This window comes from Erithacus rubecula (genome assembly GCF_903797595.1).
Source record: "Erithacus rubecula genome assembly, chromosome: 6".
NCBI lineage: Eukaryota > Metazoa > Chordata > Aves > Passeriformes > Muscicapidae > Erithacus > Erithacus rubecula.
The window spans coordinates 27,073,454-27,093,510 of record NC_136688.1 but is presented as its reverse complement, the minus strand read 5'-3'; the positions used below and the strand labels follow the sequence as shown (position 1 = coordinate 27,093,510).

The 20,057-nt window shown below is 39.8% G+C and overlaps 1 protein-coding gene across 2 annotated transcripts in view; it reads left to right on the top strand.

The window, feature by feature from the left end:
• Nucleotides 1-11,598: 11,598 nt before the first annotated feature.
• The window catches only part of SIPA1L1 (signal induced proliferation associated 1 like 1), a 198,056-nt gene continuing 189,597 nt past the window's right edge, over nt 11,599-20,057 (top strand). For both annotated transcript variants that reach the window (XM_079309827.1, XM_079309822.1), the window contains exon 1: nt 11,599-11,719. The gene's annotated coding sequence lies outside the window, so the exon portion shown is untranslated. The remainder of the gene's footprint in view (nt 11,720-20,057) is intronic.

The window sequence follows — 20,057 nt, the reverse complement described above, 5'->3', positions numbered from 1 at the left end:
GTGAGACAGAGTTTCAGAATGGTGGGAAGCCAGGCTCATCAGGAAAGACAAGTGATTTAGCATGGCCCTTCACGGTAAGTGGCTGCAGCTAGCTGATTGCTAAAGCAGTGTTGAGAGGGTCTGTAGAGGAGATTAAACACTCAACCAAGCCAGCTAGCAAAAAGGATGCTGTGATGGCAGTAGTTGCAGCAGTTTCCATTGGAAAGGAGGCTGATTCCTACCAGTAGTGCTCTTAGACCTCTGAAGACCCATTAGAGTAAGCATTGCCTGGTTTAGTATGCATTTCTCAGTTTACCTTGTTTGTAAGCTTTTCTAGCTTGCTTTCTGTTTGTCTGCCCTTAGAGGATTATATGAATTGTTGCTCCTTTACTTTTCTCTATCAGCAATGCTTAAGCCTCTCCATTTCAGGTGCACGTTATGACTTGAACACTAAGCATTTGAATTGTAGGAGAAATACTAAGTGTAGTAAGGCTACTCATGCATAAAGTTAAGCCTGTGTCTGTTCTCTGGGGAAAGAGATGTGAGGGGATATCCTGTCACGAGATCCTGTATTTGATCAGCCAACAGAGATAGCTACAGAGTAGTTGCTCTTATGGTAGCATTCCTAAAATCAAATAACTGAAACTGAATTTTGAGGTAGCTGTGCAGATTGTTATTAGCAGACTATGAGGCCAATCCATGAAAGTACAATTAATGACAACATGTGATTTTTTTAAAATATGCTTTTTCAAACCACTGGCTATAATGATAGTCATAAAGAATAGTAGATGGAGAGTGTCTTGTTCTTGCTTGGTCCCAGGCTTTGATTTTGGAATGACTGGCAAACACTTAACCAGGAAGGGTTGCATGGAGCTTAAACTAAATACATTGAAGGTGTCAAGATTGATTACTGGGTAGGTTCATCAGCAAGGTTACTTGTGTCATATAGTTTTACCATGTCACCTAGAAATCCTTCTACTGCCACTAAGAAATTCCCTATAAATAGTAAAGGTGTGCCAAAACCCATAAAGCACTGTACAAACCTGATGCTGTTCCTGCCAGGACTCAAATGAGTAGTGACTCTTGCTGATCTGAGCTGTGATGGGCATTAAGCTGTGACAGCATGTGCATATTGACACAAAAAGGGCCTAGATCAATACAGCCACTTGCAAAATGAAGATGATACATCGATATGGAACTAATATTAGGCAATGTAGGAGAGGAAATTTGAGCCAAAGACATTAGTGAAAATACTGAAGACAGTCAGAAGTGTTATGGGAAGTTTAATATCCACACACAGCACAGCTGTACAGGGCTTTAGCTCTCATATTGAAGATAACATCAGGAATATTTTACTTTATTTGCTTGCATTAATTGCATGTTTACAATTTTAGAAGGGCATCAGGGACCTATCAAAAAGTAGACAGAAAAGAATTTTCCATCATATCTTATTTCTAACCAAATGTGTTTCTCTGATGTTAGAGCAGGAATCTGATTTCTATTAAACCGGCATAAATCTCAACCCCCCTGCCATCACTCTAATTTTGTGTTGGTGATGGATTTCACTGAACAGCTTTTGTCTGCCCATTTCTTAGAAGCATTAAAGATTAAAAAAAAAAAAATGCTGAAGTATATACACCTGGAAAAATCTTCAAAACCATTGCCTGTACATTTTTAGTTATAATGATCCTGTGCAGTCATAAAGTATTTGGTTGCTTCCAAAAATGTGTAGTTATTTGTTTCCTATATGATTTTTGTACTTGTTTCATCAAGGCTCAAAATTGTTAATGAAGGTACAATTTCAAGCAGTGACATAGTAGAAAAATAATGAATATTTATGCTATTTGTCAATAAATTGTAATTAAGAGGTCATATAAACATGAGATGAAGAGTGGAAAGCAAATTACAAAAAGTGACAAAAAGTATTTGTACAGAAAACTCATCTCTTTCAATTCTGAAAGTCCAATATCAGTAAAAGCCATTTAAGTATTTAGGCAAGAAATACCAGCTAGGAAAAATGCACTGCTGCATTTACACCTATTGCCTTCAATTTGGAGACTTTTGCCAACAACACCACTTACAAAGAACTTGAGTCTGCTTGGATATAGATTTTCTAATAGCTACCCCAGGGCAACTACTAGAGAGGATGGCCACACCTAGGATGTCTAGACAACTATAGCTTGCCTATTTTTACAGTACACTTCCATTTCTATTGAGCCTAGAGATCACAGGAGAGTAGAACATGAAACTTATTAACCGATTAATGTTCCCCATTTGTTTTGTGAGAGGGTTATGAATTGTTCCAGTGTTGAAATAGAGTGACTTCAGGGGTTATCAACAGATGTCTCAGATTAATGACTCATAGTCACTGCAATTCAACTAGGTTGCATTTTGGGGATTTTTCCAGAAAAAATAAATTAACTCCACCAGACAATATCACAGAAAACAATCCCTGCAAATTTAACACACTATCTGCTTAGCAGGGCAAGAATGGAAGCTCTGTGTGTATTTTTAGTACACAAATAAAACATAAAACTGAAATTAGGGAGGGGGGAAAGGCAGAAATCATAAAACTTGCAAAGACTCAGTCAAGACAGGAAGTCCTGCAATCCATGTGCCTCATTAATAGATCAGCAGATCCATCTGTGTCATTAGGTGACTTAGGGGACCCTGAACTGAAAGAACATGTATTATTTTGCTAAGTGACATGTGAAGTCCTAGGGGGTTATTTTTTAATACAAAAGCTTGACATGTGGAAAAGAAGAAATTTGTTGAAACTCAAAATACCTTTCAACTCTAAAAATACTAGGTCTTCAGGCCATCCAGAGGGAGGAGAAACGTTAAGTAAGTCTGGAGACTGTGTGTGTGTGTGTGTGTGTGTGTGTGTGTGTGTGTGTGTGCAATGATGTCTTGTTGAGACAGACAGACTGACTTAGATTTTACTCTCAGGAAGGCTTTTAGAAAACTAAGGAAAAAAACATAAGGATTTATTTGCCAGAAAGTGGGACAGGGAATTCTACAGTTTTGACAGCAGTCTGAAGTACAAGCATATCAACTTCTCTAGATCAGAACTGATAAGAATGTCGTGGACTCTTCTTCCAAGTTTTAGTTAAGGGAAACATACATATACATGTAAAATAGTGCTAATCATCTCTTAATTGATTTTGTACAGAATTGCACAGGGCTTTTATCTTTTCTTGAATGAAAATTGACAATAACATTTTATTCAGTTTAAAAGACTTTTGACTCTTATAATCTGTTGTTTTTCAGTTTTGATAGTGGATAAGACTGAAATACATTTCTCCCCTGCTTTCACCAGAATGAAATGCACATTTTGGCGTTGGCCAGCATTCTGAGATGTAGTTCATTAGTCCCTTGGAAACTGCTGAAGATTTTTTTCTTAAAACAAGGTCTCCAGGTCACTTTTTTTCTTCGCTCCCTCCCCTGAATAATTGCCCAAGGTTCCATTCTACAGGCTCCTGTGTAATTTTTTTTTACTGGTGATTCTAATACCACTGGGATTTGGAAGTCTTCAAACATTGACAGTATCTCATGCTCTCAAAAATCCAGCCTGGAATTCATGCTCAACAATGTCTGTAGCCACATCTATCTAAAGTTTATGCAAATACACTTGGGCTCATTCCTGTAAATAATTTTTGTGCAATTATATAAGGTAATTTAAAAACCATTAAGCACTGAATCAACATTTGTATCCACAAACCAGATTTCTGTGCTCTGAAACCACAATTTACAATAAAAAAAGTATCTTATTGATTCTGCTTGTGAAACTGCTGTGAAAGTTGATGAAGAATGTATATGCAAGAGTGCATATTTGACCCTTGAGAAGAAAATGTTTATCAAGTAGCAAGAGAATCTTTCCACAGAATATTGTTTTCAGGCCACAGGATACAATCAAAGCTTTCATGATTTAGCAGAGTAACTGGGCTAGGCCAGACTCTTCTATTTTCTACCTTAGCAGCAAAAATAAATCTATATTGGTGCACTCATACTACTGAAAAGTAATACATCATACTCACATCTTCATTGATTTACTTTAAATAACTCTTTTGTTTCTGCAGTTATACTGGCTATAGGTATAGGTTGATATAGGTACTGTTACAACATTAGTTAATAAAAAGCTTGCAGTTTTTGTAACTTTATGACAGGTCGAAAACTCATGGTAAAGAAATTCTAAGGGACAAGACAAGACTGCAATTCTCCCTCTTTCATGTATTTAATATGAAACACAAGCTGCAAAAATAAAAGGAAAAAATAACTGTGTATATACTCGGCACTTTTCCTTTACAGATCCCTGCAGTCACCCTTCAAAAACCACTTCAGTTTCCTACTTGTTCTTCTGAATTCTGAATTCCAGTTGCAGTTGTAATTTGAATGGAATTGCAGTTCTAACATCCTCCTGTTTCAGTGCAGTCTCCTTTGACAAAATATCTGGAAGATAACTTCAAAGCAGCTGAAACCTGATGTAGACACAACAACAAAAGAGGAAGGTGAACACTGAGGTTTGGATGGCACAAGGTGGTCTTAGGAGATCTTAATTTATCAGTCACTTCTAAGTAGCCTTCTAAATTCCACATCAAGGTTTTCAGACCCAGTGGAAGCAGAAAGGCCAATCAGAACCTACACATAAAAGGGTGGTGGCTGGAGCAATCACACTCTCTGTGGAAGCCCTGTGGAATGGATGCCAGAGGAGAGGAAATTTTGATTTCCATACCTCTCCCTCCCATCCACATCTTTCTTTTGAACAGAGTGGACACAACATGAGAAGGACTATTCCCAGCAGAAATGGTAGAATTCAAGCCTGAGATCTAAAAAAAAAAAATAAATCTATTGACCCATGGAGATCTAGGATAAGCCTAGATCTAGGATGATCTAGGATGAGGAACTGAATAACCAAAACAGAAGTATAGTTATTCAGCATAATTATTAATTATTAATTAATTCATTGAATTAATCTACTCTGTGAGTATAAATTTACTTTTATAATAGGTATAGTAATTATAGGTGGCTCAGCTCTTTCAAAATAGCATGGAAAACAATTTCACAGTTTAGCCATGCTCTACAATCTTTTTGTTAGTTTTTGGACTTCAAAAATCACGAAGTGTTTTCTCCCCTCTTCTTCCTGCTATATGAAATCCTCAGACAAACAACAGAGTGACTAACACCCTTTGCTATGGAAAGAATGAAACTGAGTATTTAGAGAGTTGCCAAATGCAGAATAAACAAACTGATACAACAATTTTCCCTCTCAATCTAATATGGTGATCTCAGCTGGAGTTTCAACATCAGAACTGAAATCCTCAGACAGAACAGCCTTCCAAACAAATAATATCTCTGAATGTCATATTGAAAGAAGCAACTTACTCTGCTGAAAAGTGGAAGCTGCTGACACCACAATATTATCCTCTTGTGGTAACAGTATCATCTCTTCGCATGCAATGTAACTGTTTCTTCCATAATAATTTAAACCATGGAATCCTGTGACTGCAATTTGTGATTCTAAGAGAGTTCTCGGAACATATCCCAGCACTCTCAGTGATTGGCAGCTCTGTAAAAAGCAATAGCTAGCCCAACTATCCATCAAACAAATGAGTGGTAAGTCATTTGGAATTTCTCCCAATGCTATTCAGTTTTCTGTAGAATTTAATTCTGTTGTGTGTAGGAGAGGTTTCCGAAAGGTTAATAACTGTGTCATTCTATATTTTGCTCAGAAAACGGAGAGCTAGAAAACCATATTTCAGACTAATTGTGTATAAAATACTTTAAAAAATAGTCACCTTGGATTATGGAAAAACAAAATGGAAATGTATCTGAGGGCTTTTTATTTTATATTTTCTTCAGAATTAATCACTCAAATTTATTTAAGAATGTTACTCAAGCTTTCTAGAAATTTATAAGGATACTGGGTTTTGTTTTCTTCCCCTTTGAAATGAATCTACTGTTAAAATCCAAGATAAGACTAGCAGATACCTACATTCCTTAGCATGGACAGCCCAGAACCCTTTGCTGAAGAGAAATGCTTGTTACAAGTAGAAATGAGAGGGCACTCTTTCATTTTGAGGTGTTGCCAACAGAAGGGGTGCTGCTCTTTGCTGCCTGGACTAAACTTTCCCTGAATACAGAGCACTTGGGTTGTGTTTCTTTCTGGTCTGCATCAATCTCCAACTACATGTTCTACTTCCTAGACAAATGCTACAAGCATGCTATTGCAAGCTGTTCATGGTGGGAATGTTCTCCATGACTACTGCTGAAATTTTGCCATTACCCAGGAAAGAAAGGAAGGATTCTGGTGTCAGAGCATAAAAGCCAGTACTGAGACACTTTGGACTTTACACAAACATCATCCAGAACGTGTTCTTCAAAAAACATAGAAACAATCCCTGGGGCAAGAATCAAACCACATCTCCTGCTTCCAGCTCACTTGTCTTAAACATTACACTCATTTGCAGAATAAAATGGACTTCCTTTTCTACATTGTGCTCAGAAGAGCTATGAAGAGTTGCCAATTAAATATTACATTTGAACTCAGTGTTTAGTCCTATCAATGAACAACAGTCGCACAGAGAAGGAAGGGAAGGGAAACAGGCAGTCAAAAAAGAAAGAGTTCAGTAGTCTCAAGGTAAAAGGGCAGCTGAACTGAAATTGTGTCTTTTCCACTGGTACCACACTCTCTTGCAGTCATGTCTTTTCCTTTCAAGTCTAGTTCTTGATATGTTTGTGCCCCTAATTCTGAGGTTCAACAAATACTTCTACCCAGAGCAAGCTGACCCTGCCATTGAGTGAAGAAATCCTACCTACCTGCCCTCTTGGCTGTTTGTTTCTGTTCCTGTATTTTGTCCTATCCTGCATCAAACATTTATGAGGCCACAGTCTAAACTGGATCAGGAAACTGATCTGTCTGAATGCTAGTGGTTATTTTTCCTGCTGGGTTAGTTTCTAGCTGGAGCAGGTCTCTGAGTTAGTTGGCTGTACAGTCACATGAACATCTGTGCAGCACAAAGGTTGGGGCAGCACAGGGGCAGGAACAGGCAACCAAGAGGAAGAAGGAGCAGAGTGTAGAGTAAACAGATCTACTTCTTCCATTAGCAGTGCCTGTGTATGCCATCTTGTGTTGCCTAATTCTTACTCCAGGGAAACTGGGGCTTGATTTGCAAAAGTATTCATAATTACAAATTAATTCCTGAGGACATGTGCTTCTGGAAAAGAAGAGCTATCCCTTCCTAACCACGTTGGAAAGCCAAGTGCTAGCAATTCAATCTATAAAATGGGGATAAAAATATCACCTAACAGGAAAGGGGTAAAAATGAATTTGTTGCTGTTTGTGAAACATTCTGTTCTGATGAACACTCCAGATCAACCTAGTTGGCAACACATCCACCTGTCTTCAGGGCTAGAGAACAACAGTCAGCAGAAAGGAAGGCGTGGAGCTGCACTCTGATTTTCCAGGCTTCAGAAAAACTGGGGAGAAAATTATAAAATCATGTAATTGCAATTCATATTATGGAGTGTCTATGCCCAAGAAATTTGAAATAAAGGTATAAGCAGATGGTATTTGGGATTTATTACTTTTGAGTATTTGAATTTTCATCCCTAATATTTTAATACACAGGAAGGGAGTTTTTTATTAAATAAATTAAATAAATTATTAAACAAAGCAGTGAAATTCTGCTTATGTTGTTTTAAAATATTTGAATGTTATGATTTAATGGCTGACATTGTATCACATCACTTGCAAATTTGAAACCAAGAACCCTCTGTCCAGAAAAGTCCCTTTTGATTTACTTTCTTGTCAGGCAAGGAAAATTTCTAATTTTCCTTCCCTTTTTTTGCACTTTCTCCTAAGCCTATAGTACTATGACTACTTGACACATTATGCTGAATTACTGTATATTGGTCTAACCAGCTGTGTTCTTGCTCCAGGTACTAAATTAAAACCAAAAGGTAACATCAAAATAATATTTTTAAGTATTCTGATGTTCATCCAAATAAAATGTGGGTTTTTTTTACAAAAGAAACTTTCAGCTGAAGTTATTAACTGTGCCTTTATTATTGAAAAGCCTTCCTGATTCATAAAGTTAATGGCTATGTACATGCCTCTGTAAAGGCAGACTTGAGACATGTTCTGAATGTGTCTTTTGCAATTCTTTTCTGAGGAATCTACAGCTGTCTAGGTCCTAAGTGGCTCCCATTAGTACAGTTTCTGGGCTTTTTTCTCTATTCCAGTGGTTTGGCAGACCATAGAAATGCATAAGAATAACAGATCCTTGCAAATTGTGAGAAAGAGGCTGCTGACTGCGAAGCAGGACAGACAGGCTTGGCAAGAGGAAGCTGCAATGTGGTTGGGTGCCTCTGTGAGCCCACAGCTGAGAGGTCACAATTCTGGCCTGTCAGAGTTGACACTGATCATTTCATTTTGTACTTTCTACTTGACAATCCCTTTGCACCAGCCTTCAGGCTCACCTGTGCACTTTGCTCCATGTGCTGCTTTGTTGCAAATGCTCCTGCATGCTTTCTTTCCAAATCCCTTTTGAGATAAATCCTTCAATATTTCTGCTATGTTATATATACCAAAGTCTGAAACATTTCCTTGCATTTATAAAAAAATACATTTTTCCATGCTTCTAGCTAATGTGTATTTCTCACATTGAGTTTTAATGACTTCAAATACTTTTATGCCCTATTAGTAATTACCCGTGCCAATTAAATGGAACAGATTTACTTCAGGATGAATTCTTGTAAGCTGCAGAGAGAATTGTTTTAAAATGCCTCTGAAGTCCCTTAGAGAGTTCAAATGACTGTATGAGTTGCCTAGAATTATAACTGGTGAAGGGAAGGAGTGTTTATATCTACTCGATGTCAGAAAAGGCCTGTTGATGAGTGAAAAAAACAGAAAAAAACCACAGAAGTTATAGTGCAGAAGATGTTGCCTTTCCTGCCAACACTGACTAAAGAAGTTGCCTCTTGTCCCCAGTGCCTCAAAGCAAAACTGGCCTTTCCTTATGGCAGTATAACTGTTTATGTGCTGTAAACTGGATCACTGAAATGATCCATATCAAAGACAGTCCTCCAATCCCCAGGGTCATAATGCTAAAAAACACCTAAAGCCTTCCCCACATATAGAGACTTCCTGAGAACATGAATATCCTGGAATGCACTGATCTTGGGCTCTATCAAATCATCACTATGTGAATTGCTTCATCTAATCTTCTGGGGAGTTGTATATCCAAATTGTAATGCTTCTTGGAAGGAGGTGCTGGATACAAACTTTCACATGTTCATTGTTCATCAATGAATAAATTACTCACTCAGTTTCAGGGTGGTTCAGGTTCTTAGTCAGATTTTCCCTGTGCTCCCAGTAGCTCCAGCCAGCTCTAGAAACAGTCCTACTACTTACCCTTTCAAAAAGTCAAATCTTCATAGAGCAACATAAATATTAATTAATTTACACTCATATTGTTCTTCTAAGGTAAATAACTGTATCATTTTCCCTTTTTGTTTAAAGGACAAAACAAAACATAAATTAAGTGACTTGCCTATGGTAACACAGAACATCAGTGGCTGAAGAAGGGTTGACATTCAAAAATCATTGGAGCTTTTGAGGCTTGTCTCTACACAGGGAAACCAGCTGTGCATCCTTCATTCTGTAACAGGTAGTCAAGCAGAGACTGGTGTGTGAGTGTTCTATAAAGGAGAAGAGAGTCCTTTTGTTCTGGAATTAGATGTGCATTATTGAGGCAAGATAACTATTTTGGAGTAAACCTCCTGATAACCCTCTTATTTTAGATCAGCTCTGCTGATGACTTTTTCACATAGGCCAGAGGTAAACTCTAAATTCTCCTCTCCTCTCCCCAAGCCTAATTAATAACGGCTTACTATAAAGACACAGAGAAGTTTGTACTTCCACAGAAAGAAAACACATGAGTTCTGGATATCCTGATACCTGTGAGAACACATATTTTTCTTGAGTGCTGCTGATCCCCCTAATCACAGCTCTAGATGGGGAGAATCATGCAACAGGGAGAATGTGTTGAGAACAGCATCTCACACCAGCAGCCTTCACACGGGACCCCTGCAGTACCAGATGTCAACCTCTCAGGCCTGGGATTCAGGGAGAAACTGCAGGGGCCCAGGAGCTCCTGGCTGGACTGCAGGCAAGGGTGTGTGCAGACAGCACAGAGGCTTGGGCTGGTGCTTGGTGTCAGAGCCTCTCCCTCCCTGTGTGCCCCTTCTGAATGTCTTCCTCGTTTGAAGATCTGACACAGCAGCAGTGTGTGAAGGAAGATCATACAAACCATTTGAGAATGTGCTAGCCTCATTAACCTCATTAAAGAACTTGCAAGCCAGAACCTCACGATCTAAATTCCTCTGATGAAGGCAAATTCAGTAATTGCGCACCACAGTTCCTAATGCTGCAGTCACATCCAGTGCTGCTGTGTGTATGAACCTGAGGCCTGTAAGTCTCTTTGGACTTCCCTTTATAGGACTGGGGCTCTAGCAGCCAATAAAAAAGTTTTCATTTCCATAAAAAAACTCCCCAAAATACCATACATATTTTAAAAGTAAAAAATCACTTCAGGTGGGTGATGTAAGATAAGCATATTTAAAATGTTCCTGATTTTTATATCATGTCAATTCTACTTTTCATTCCGTGCCAGAGCAGCACTAGGATCAGTTCTTTGTTCATCCATAATATTTCTTCTTCTTTCCAGGAAAACGACATCAGGATTGTTTTTTCTGATCCCATAACACCTACAAGAGCCATGACTTCAAGAACCTGTAAAAGAGTGATTGCTCTCTGAAAATCCAGATATTTTTACAGTACCAAACACTATGATATTTAAACATCAGTACTGAAGACCAGTAAGGAACATTTTCAGGAAGTGTCAAGCCGCATGGATCCATGAGTAAGTTTTGCTGGTGTCTGCTGTGCGGACACTCCTGGCCATGAATGGGGCGTGCAGCGAGCATCTCTGCGGCAGAGCAGCTGCTCACCACAGCTCGCTCGCTCCAGCTATCACCAGGCTGCACGCTGCTGGAACGCCGCCAGTCCAAATCACTGTGTCCTAATTTCAGGGAAAGCTTCACTTAAAGTGGTTTAACTGAGATTGTTAGCGTTCTGCCAAGCCAAGGACGGTAACAACCACTAGCATAGTATCTGGAATGTGCTTCCCACAGCTTGTTTTCAAAATTCTGGCCATTTGAAAACAGAACAGTGTTCCTGCAGAACAAGGGGTGATGTTGACGTATGCTGGTTTTTTACATGTGCTTCTCACATCTTTAATTTGTTATCTGTGATGGGTATCTAAGGGAGAATCCATTTTAATTTGACTGGCAGCAAAAGAGCTCGGGATATACTGTTCGTATGGTAGGATGTAACTTTGTGTTAGCACTACAGTGACCTTCTCCCTACAGGTCTCCGGGAGGCCGGAAAGTGACGTAAATACCAAAACGGTAAGAAGTGAACGGCAAGGCAGGGCGCTCGGCGCGGGCCCGGGCCGCCCGCTGGGCCCGGCGCTTGGCTGTTGCCATGGGAACGCCGCCGTGGCGCGGGCGGGCTGCGGGGCGGCCCCTCTCGCGAGAGCGGCGGCGGGCGGAGCGCGGCGGGGCGGGCGCGGGGTGAGCTCATCCCGGGCTGCGCGGGCGGGGAGCGCCGCGCTCAGCCCAGCCCAGCCCAGCGAGCGGAGCGGAGCCCAGCCGGCAGCCGCCGCAGCAACTTTGTTGGGTGAGTTGCGAGCGGGAGCGTCGAGCCGGGGCGGGCTGCGCGCCGCGCCCCCTCCTTCCTGCCGCGGAGCCTGCCATAGGGAGCCGCCGTGCCGCCGGCCGAAGGGGTGTGCGTGCGGGTGGGCGTGCGTGCGGGGGAAGGGTAGCGGCTCCCAGCCCGACAGGGCTTAACGGGGCGAGGGCAGCGGGGTCCGGGTGAAAGTGGCCTTGTGAGCTGCCTCCCGCCTCAGCGCCCAGAGCCGGGCGGGGGGCGCCTGCCCGCAGCGCCCCGGGGGCGGCGGGTCGGTCGCGGGTCCTCCTGCAGCGAGCCGTGCCGGCTGCTAGGTTCCGGGTTTGTGTCTTTTTTCTCCGCAGGAAAGGCAGCCCCGAGCGGGAGCAGCGCGGCCGGAGGCGGCGGTGAGCGGCGGCGGCCCGGCCCGCTGCACTCCGCGGCGGCGGCTCCCGCGCTGCCCGCCCGTGCGGAGGCGGCCGCGCCGAGGGCGCCCTGCGGCGGGGGACGCGCTGCCCGCGGCCCGGAGCGGCACACGCCGCTCGCCTCCTCGCCTCGCTAGATAACTTGTCTCTTTCTTGCTCGCCTCTGTAAGTTGCACTTACGTTTTTTGTTTTTTCTTTTTGGTTTTTTTTTTTTTTTTACTTCCCCCCCCCCCCCCCACTTCTTTACTTTTTATAGCCAGCGAGGGTGTAGTGGGACTGGTTTTGTTCCGAGCCGGTGCTGAGACCGCAGCAGTGATAACAATTAAGTGATTTGGGGGCAGTGCGGTGGGGATGTTCTGAATGCCCTGCTCACGAGGAGGCGGGGTGGAGGAACAAAATGTTTGCGGATGGTTGATTTCTTCTCTGGGAGCCTGGAAAAGTGCGAAAACGGGGAATGCCTTAAATTGAATCATAAGGGGAAGGAGGAGGCGGAGAAGCAAGGAAAGGTAGATGAGAAGGCGACTACCTTCCAAAGCCGAGTTTGTTTGCTCTTCCCGTGTTTTATATTGCATGAAGTCCTTATGTTAGCGTTCTCATGCTATATTTCAAAATAACTGTATTACTTGTACTGGATAGCTGTGATGCAGCTTCGGTTCATGTAATGAGGAATGCACTCATTCATATCTGGTAGAGCAGCGACACAAAATGGGAATTGCTCAACTTAATGAAGATCTCCTTGTATAACCTTGGCCACAACATCTGTATGCTTTAGATTGAGAAGGCACACTTTAACCCGTAAAATAAAACAGAGGCTTTTTTATATTTTTTTTTTTTTAATAATACTGCTTACCAAGTCGTGTTTAAAGATTTTGCCTGCAAAATCGCTTTAAAAAATGTGAGTGATGCTGCTTTAATGAACCCGTTACTGCATGCTGAATGAAGTGCATCTGTGAGCACGGAGCCCTAGTTGATAATACAATGCAAATTTGTCTTCAGAGTAAAGGTGTCAGATTTCATTATGTTCCAGATCTGTGTGGATGAACCAAGATTGGTGTTTTCTTTAGAAAGCAGCCCTTTCATGATGGGATTTTGATTGATCATTTTGATTTCTTTTTCTAACTGTGGGAATTAAGCACTTGTTTCCTTTAAATTAAGGCATAATTTTTGTAAAAGGGAAAAGAGTTTTTGCTGCAGGTACTAACTGGGTAGCAAGTATCTGTGCTCTCAGTTGGAGAGTTTGGTTGCTATTTACTTGGAATGTATTGCTAGTCTCCATTCTCCTTCAGCTGAAGTGGTGGTAGAGATGTGAAATTATTAAGGTAGAAGTTTGTGGCAATTGTAATCGTAGAGATCTCTGAGTTGTGTTTCAATGTCAAGGTTCTTATGCCTTAGGCCATCAGATGCACTACCAGTTATTAATATAGAAACAGTGTGGGAACTTCACAGTAGTTTTTTCTTTTGTTTCCAAATAACCCCATAGGTTCTATTTAGGTAAAACTAGAAAAGAGAATTTTCTTGATTGAATGTTTTTATATGTGTGCTATGTCTCATTTTGGTGATAAGAAGCTAGGGACAGAAGATTTTTGCACCATTTTAAGTGTTTATTTATGGCCAGTTGATTAAAGGATGTGCACTTAGTTGCTCAACATTGCATTAAGAAGGTATTACTGATGCTAATAAAATGCTTAGTTTCATCATTGCTGTTTGGGATAGGCATACTTAGCTTTCAGTTGTGGTTCATAAAACCTCTTAGATCATGAAGTCAGAAACAAAATGGAATGTCAGCTCTGACTATTGTAGGGCTGCAAAAATTTGCTTGATGAAAAAGGCTAGCAGGTGTAGAGGCAGGCACTGACACAGACCTGTGAAAGGGTGGAGCTGCAGCCCGGAGTGAGGACTTAATATGGGGATGTGCAATTCATGATCTATTTTTTCTATAATGAAAGGTATTACTGTAGTCCAGTTGTGCATCATTGCTTCTAGGCTTGAAGAGCTTTTTTGTTCTCACTCTCATATTTTTCTGAAATGTTATTTTAAAGTTTGGGATTAATTTTTGGGTAGCTTTTGTTTTAAAAACTATGTCCAAATGTGGCCTATTCCCCCTTTTGGAGCTTTTCAATGGAATTATATTTTTTTTCATTATACTTATAAGCATTCTGCTGGCACTTTGGGAGCATTTTGTTCTTATGTAGCTCTTACTGTCTTCTCAGTTTTGTAAATCTGTCTCAAATATATCCTTTAAAATGTTTGTTTCAGAACTATTAGATTTGCTACTATGGGGGCATTTTTTAGTTTTAAGCTAGGAGAACAAAACTTAAGATCACAGAATATTCCAGCTGGTTATTTTGCATTTCAGGAAGGTCATAATTTTAGAAATACATTGGGAAGATGTGAGGTAGTCTAGTAAGAGAGTGGGTTGAGGCCCAGTTAAAGTTCTTTTCTATTCCTCTGTTTTGTCCTATAGTATGTCTATTGTAGAGAAGAAAAAGGAACAGTTTTCTCCATATCAGTAGTTTAATCCCTTCAGCAAGGGGGTTGCTGCAAGCTATTGAGTTCTTACTGGTTAGAAATCCTGGATGCCCTACTGGGGTAAAGAAGCAGAGCTTCTGCCTTCATCACAATTTCAGTCACACAAGTTGGTTTCCCTAATGCTGACATTTTCAGATTTTGAAATTTATTCTCATTGACCCTAAGTGTTGGCTGGTTGGCAAACAGTTTTGATCTGTTGTTTCCTTGGCTTTCCTGGCTTCAGGCAGATTGCTTTTATTTCTCCCCAGCTCTTTAATTTAAATATTTAAAAATTCAGTAAGACCTGATTGAATTATCTTAATTTTTTCATATCTTTGCTCTGTTTGCTTCTTTATCTATACTTTAGATTTTTATTTTATTCATTTATTCTGAAAGCCATTTGTTAAACTTTGACAGGAATACTGCAATGGTAAGTGCAGTTATTTCTTTTATCAGTACAAACACATAATTTTAAGAACTGCTAGGTAAGGATTTTGTTGATTTGGCATGTAAAATTAATCATATGTTCAGTATCTTTCTGTGAGTGAAAAAAGTTACATTGTTCTGTATTTTATGTTTCCGGGGAGATTTGACTTCAGTGACTTGATTTCAAGGATATCTCTCTAAATTGCAGCTTTTAAATAGTCTTAAGCTTTATATTTCACAGGAGTTCAGTGTAATATGTGAATGAGGATTCTCAACTGCAGAGGGATTTGATGACTTGGTGAGACTTGGCATATTCTCTAATGAAAGGCAATCAATGTTTTTTGGGGGTGCAGCTTTACCAGCAGTGATGAACCTAAGGCTTGATTGTAAACCTACAGATTATGGTCATTGGTGAGGCTGAATGACTATAATTTTTGATTTTTCATTCTTATGCAGCTGGCAGCACAAGACTAACACAGTCTGTAGCAGTTTTGCTGTTAGCTTTGATAGTAGTTTTGCACTCTGAACTTTGGGAAACCCGTTAGGAGTTGCAGAGACTAGAACTGTTTGGTTTTTTTAACTGTGTTTTTGAATATGAGTTAGCAGATAAAATGGTTTTAGATGTCTTCTTTTTGCATATGTAAAGTTAAATTATGTCATTGTCTCAGTCTCTTTAATACTGAATTCTGTGGCACAGTTTACTGGGTGAGGTATTTGATTTAGAGTCTGCCACGTCTTTTATGTTAAGTGTTAAGTGAGGCTAAGCATTTACATGCCTTTGTGTTCTTTCTGGAAGCCTGTTTTAAAGAGCACTTCTTTTGAATGCAGAGACAGAACACTTTTCATGATCTTGATAGCTGTTGAATTGTATGATTGCTAACCAAGTATTTGTCCTGGTTCTTTCAAGGGTCTGAGTCTGTGAGTGGAGTCCTGCAAAGCTCTTCATACTGTTTCAGCTGGTGCTGGCTGCTGCAGTGCAGTAGTCATAGCTCTTGTTCCCTGCATAGTGGATGGATGTCTCTTCTCAAGAGAAATCCAGTTCCTTAAAAATGCATGGCTGTGTAGAGCAACTTTTAGAAAAGTGTATCCTAGAGAAGGAAGAGTTGTTACTTGGACTAGTGGCTCATGCCTAGGCCTGAGAGGCACTTTGAATTTTTTGTTAATGCTTTAATACTCGTTTACTTTTGGTCTTAGGCTCTGTAGAATGGCAAGAATGCTTTCTTCAGGTAGATTGTAGAGATTAGTGGAATGATTTTTGAAGACCAAGTTTTATAGGTTTTTAAAACTTAGAGAAGCTATTGGCATGTATCATATTGCTGGTTTAAAGTTGGATTGTTCTTCTTTAATCCATATGGTTTTACCTTCAGTGCTCAAATAGCTTTTGGAGGTGTTTAAGTTTTGTGTTGTTTATTTACCTTTTGAGGTAACAGGATTTGTACCTCAAAATACTCACATAAACCTCAGAGAGACTGGTTCTGACTTTATTACTGCAGCTGTGATATGTGTTGACTCTGAACTTGTGCTTTAACATGGACTTTCAATTTAGTGACTGCTTCTTCAGTTAACCCTAAAATATATTCTATTTTTCCTGACTTGTGATGTTATAGTGGATTAAAAAACCTAAACTAGCCAAAATCATCAGGAAACAAATTCTTCTTCCATGCTGCTAGGAGGTATGGGTCATAAGTTGAGCATAACTTGGATAAAAGTTGCCTGTTGGATCAGCCTCTGGGATCTAGTTATGTTTAATGTACTTGGCTGGATTATTTTATGGATTTTAAGGTTTACTTTTCTGGGTGGGGGAAATTAACAAGCATCTTCCTTTACTCTGTAGCCTGCCTTGCTGCCTTCTCTGTGCAGTGGGTGATGGGGTTCCAGGAGGTGCCAAGGGCTGCTTTTGTAGCATGGTTCTGTTCTCTGACTTTGAGTCATGATGCGTTTTACAGCATCATCAGCTAAATCAATTGTCTTTTGACTTTTGAATAAATAATGACAGGCTTATTGTATGCTGATGTGAAATAGGATTAATACAGAACTTTTTTAAAGAGTGGCAGATAATATCTGTAAAACTATTGCTGTGGTGGCAGAACTTTCTGTATGCCAGTTGTTCACATCAGCAGCTTTGATACATCTCTTGGGTTTTCTTGTTGGTGCTCATACTTTTAATACAAGCATTCGTATATTTGACCAAAGATTACTGTGGTTTAACCCCAGCAAGCTACTAAGCACCACAGCTTAGCCCCAAGAACATTTTTACATTGTTCTTGGAACTTTTTCAAATGATTTCAATTTTTTTTTGTTTTGTTTTTATTATAAGGTACTGGTCTTACTTGCTCACTCAAAATTCACATGGTCATTGGAAGTATTTGGTACAGATATATGATGATTGATGTTTATGAGAGAGGTTATTTCCTGGTTTTTACTTTTTTTTTCTTTTTGTTTCAAGAAGTGCTTTAATTTGATTTCAAAATTGCTGTTTATATATATGCATGGTTTTGTCAATTGGTCTTACTATAGCAAATAATTTGGCAGAGTAGACATGGGCTCTACCAGTTCATAACATGTTCTATTTGAGTATAATTTTACTTCAGAGATAATTTAGTCTGGTCTCCTGAATTGAATGTTCCCAACACAGATGTGGTTTGTTGGCTTGGACCTCTGTGCCCATTAAGGGTTGGGTCACATTTGGTGGACTTCTGTGCAGGGATTTTTAGCTTAGTTTCCTCTGAGATAATTCCAGTTTATGCACACCAGAAACCCTATAGAAATTAAAATAAATCATTCAGAGAGTGACAAAGCATTTAACAGACCACTCCAGAGTGTCTGGTGATGATCCATCACTGGAGACTTTTAAAGCTTGACGGGACAAAGCCATGAGCCACTGGGAGCAATGTGGCAGCCAGCCCTGCTCTGGTGGAGTTTGGACTCTGGGGTTAAACCTCTGTGGGCTCTGCAGGCTGCTAGCTGGGGAAAGCTGGAGGGCTCCTCAAAGGGCACTGGTGTTGGAAATGCTATTGTAGGTACAGCTTAAACAACTTCAAAAAGGGAAACCATCCTTATAGTAGCCTTTTTTAATTTTTTTTTTTTTTTTTTTTAACTAATGGGAAACACTTTGCCTTTGGTGACCAGCCTGTTTTGTCTCGTGCAGGGGTAGCAGCACCCCTGCTGGTGGCTCTCAGGTTGCAAACCTGTGACAGGAAAGCCTCTGTCCTTTATCTGGGCAGGCAAGTGGGCAGTGGGTTCTGTGTGTACTTATTTATTTTCTCTCAAGAGACTCATGGAAGCAGAAACATACACATCTTGAACACTTGCCTCTTGGCAGAACCAAATTTGCTCTTGCTGAAGAAACTGTGGCAAAGATCAGACTTTATTTTTTTCTTTTTTGAATTTCTGAAGTGTAACATAACTTTATGTGCATATTGAAAAATTAAAGAATGAGTGATGACTTCAGGCATAAATGTGTTAGTGCTGTATAAAAGTCATTACAGTTCTTACCTCTGAACTGTTTAAAGATCTCTTTTTGTTTTTGTAGAGAAGGTTTCTCTCCTCACATTCTGAATTACCAATCTATTTTTTTTTTTTTTTAATTTTCAAGAGCTAAAATGTCTGATACTGTTTTTGGAGCATTTTTGCATGTGTCAAATAAACGACAATACTAGACCTCAACAGATAAATCCTAGAGGTCCCTCTCTCCTTCTGCTGGATGCATTTGAGATTTCTGGGAGCATTTTTCTTTTCAAATTGTAAGGGCTTAAATAGGATTTTATGTTTTCAGTCCGTGCTGAAGAACTGCATAATTGTGCAGAGGAAAGTTATGGTTTAGCATTTTCATGCCTTGAAAATAAATATATCTTCATGAATGATGTGATACTGGCACTGATTATCTACTTTTTAAATGTATTTAACATCTTGTATGAATCAGAATAAAATAGTTCAATAGACTGCACTGTATTGATCATACAGCAGCTGGAAGAAAGAGTGAACCACGATGCTTTCCCATAGCTTTTGCTGGAGTAAACATTTAGAAGTGAGGAGAAAAGGAGATACTTCTGTAAAAGCTGTTAGCATAGTTTATACTTTCCTTGGATGTTTGTTTTTCCTTGACACTTTCCCTTTTTTTGCCCTTCTTTTGCAGTCTCTGAAGAGGGAAGTATTGACAAATGTCTGTTCTGGTTTTGTTTAACCTCCCTCCCGCTCCTTGACTTTTGCATTGTCCAGCAGGGTAGTCATTGACTCGTACTTGACATAGCTCTGGGAATTCCCAGATCTAGTACTGTTTATTGCACTGTCTTACAGAGGTGGTGGGAGAATATTTGCTAGCATGCCTCTATTAATATAAACAAAAGGAAAAGGTTTATATCATCTTAAAACATTATCTGTTTCAAATTGAAAGGCTTTTTTAAAAATTAAGATGTGTTTGTTTTTAGGGTTTGCCTGTACAGGAGTGTTTGTGGTAATCTGGAGAACTACCTGCCACAGACACTTCCACTTTGCTGTTTAAACTGTGAGATATGCACTGTGGAATAATATGAGAGCCTTAAGTTAATTGTTGCATTATTGTACAATTGTCTTCCTGTCTAGGTAAAGCCAGAAGATCTGCAGAGTGTCACAGGGGTTTTTATCATGTGCTGAAATCATCAGGACTTTTTTTAATCCTTTACTATTGTACTTTTATTTTCAGCTGGAAATAAGGTTAATTAATACACTAGATAACATTTGAGAACAGGGACAGATTATTCTGTCTCCAGACAACAGTTATGGGATTGGGTGTGAACATGCAGTAATGTACTGTGTATTCTAGATTTAATCACTTGTATATGTGGTGTTGATGCAGTAAAGACTTTCAAATTTGTTGGTAATTTAAAGCACATCTCCTGTAAAACCAAGATGTGATAATGAGCAGTTATTAAATCTTGCAAGGGTGCTCATCATTGTTATTTTAACAGAAGTTAGTAATTATCTACTGATGTTGACATCATTATATGTATTTT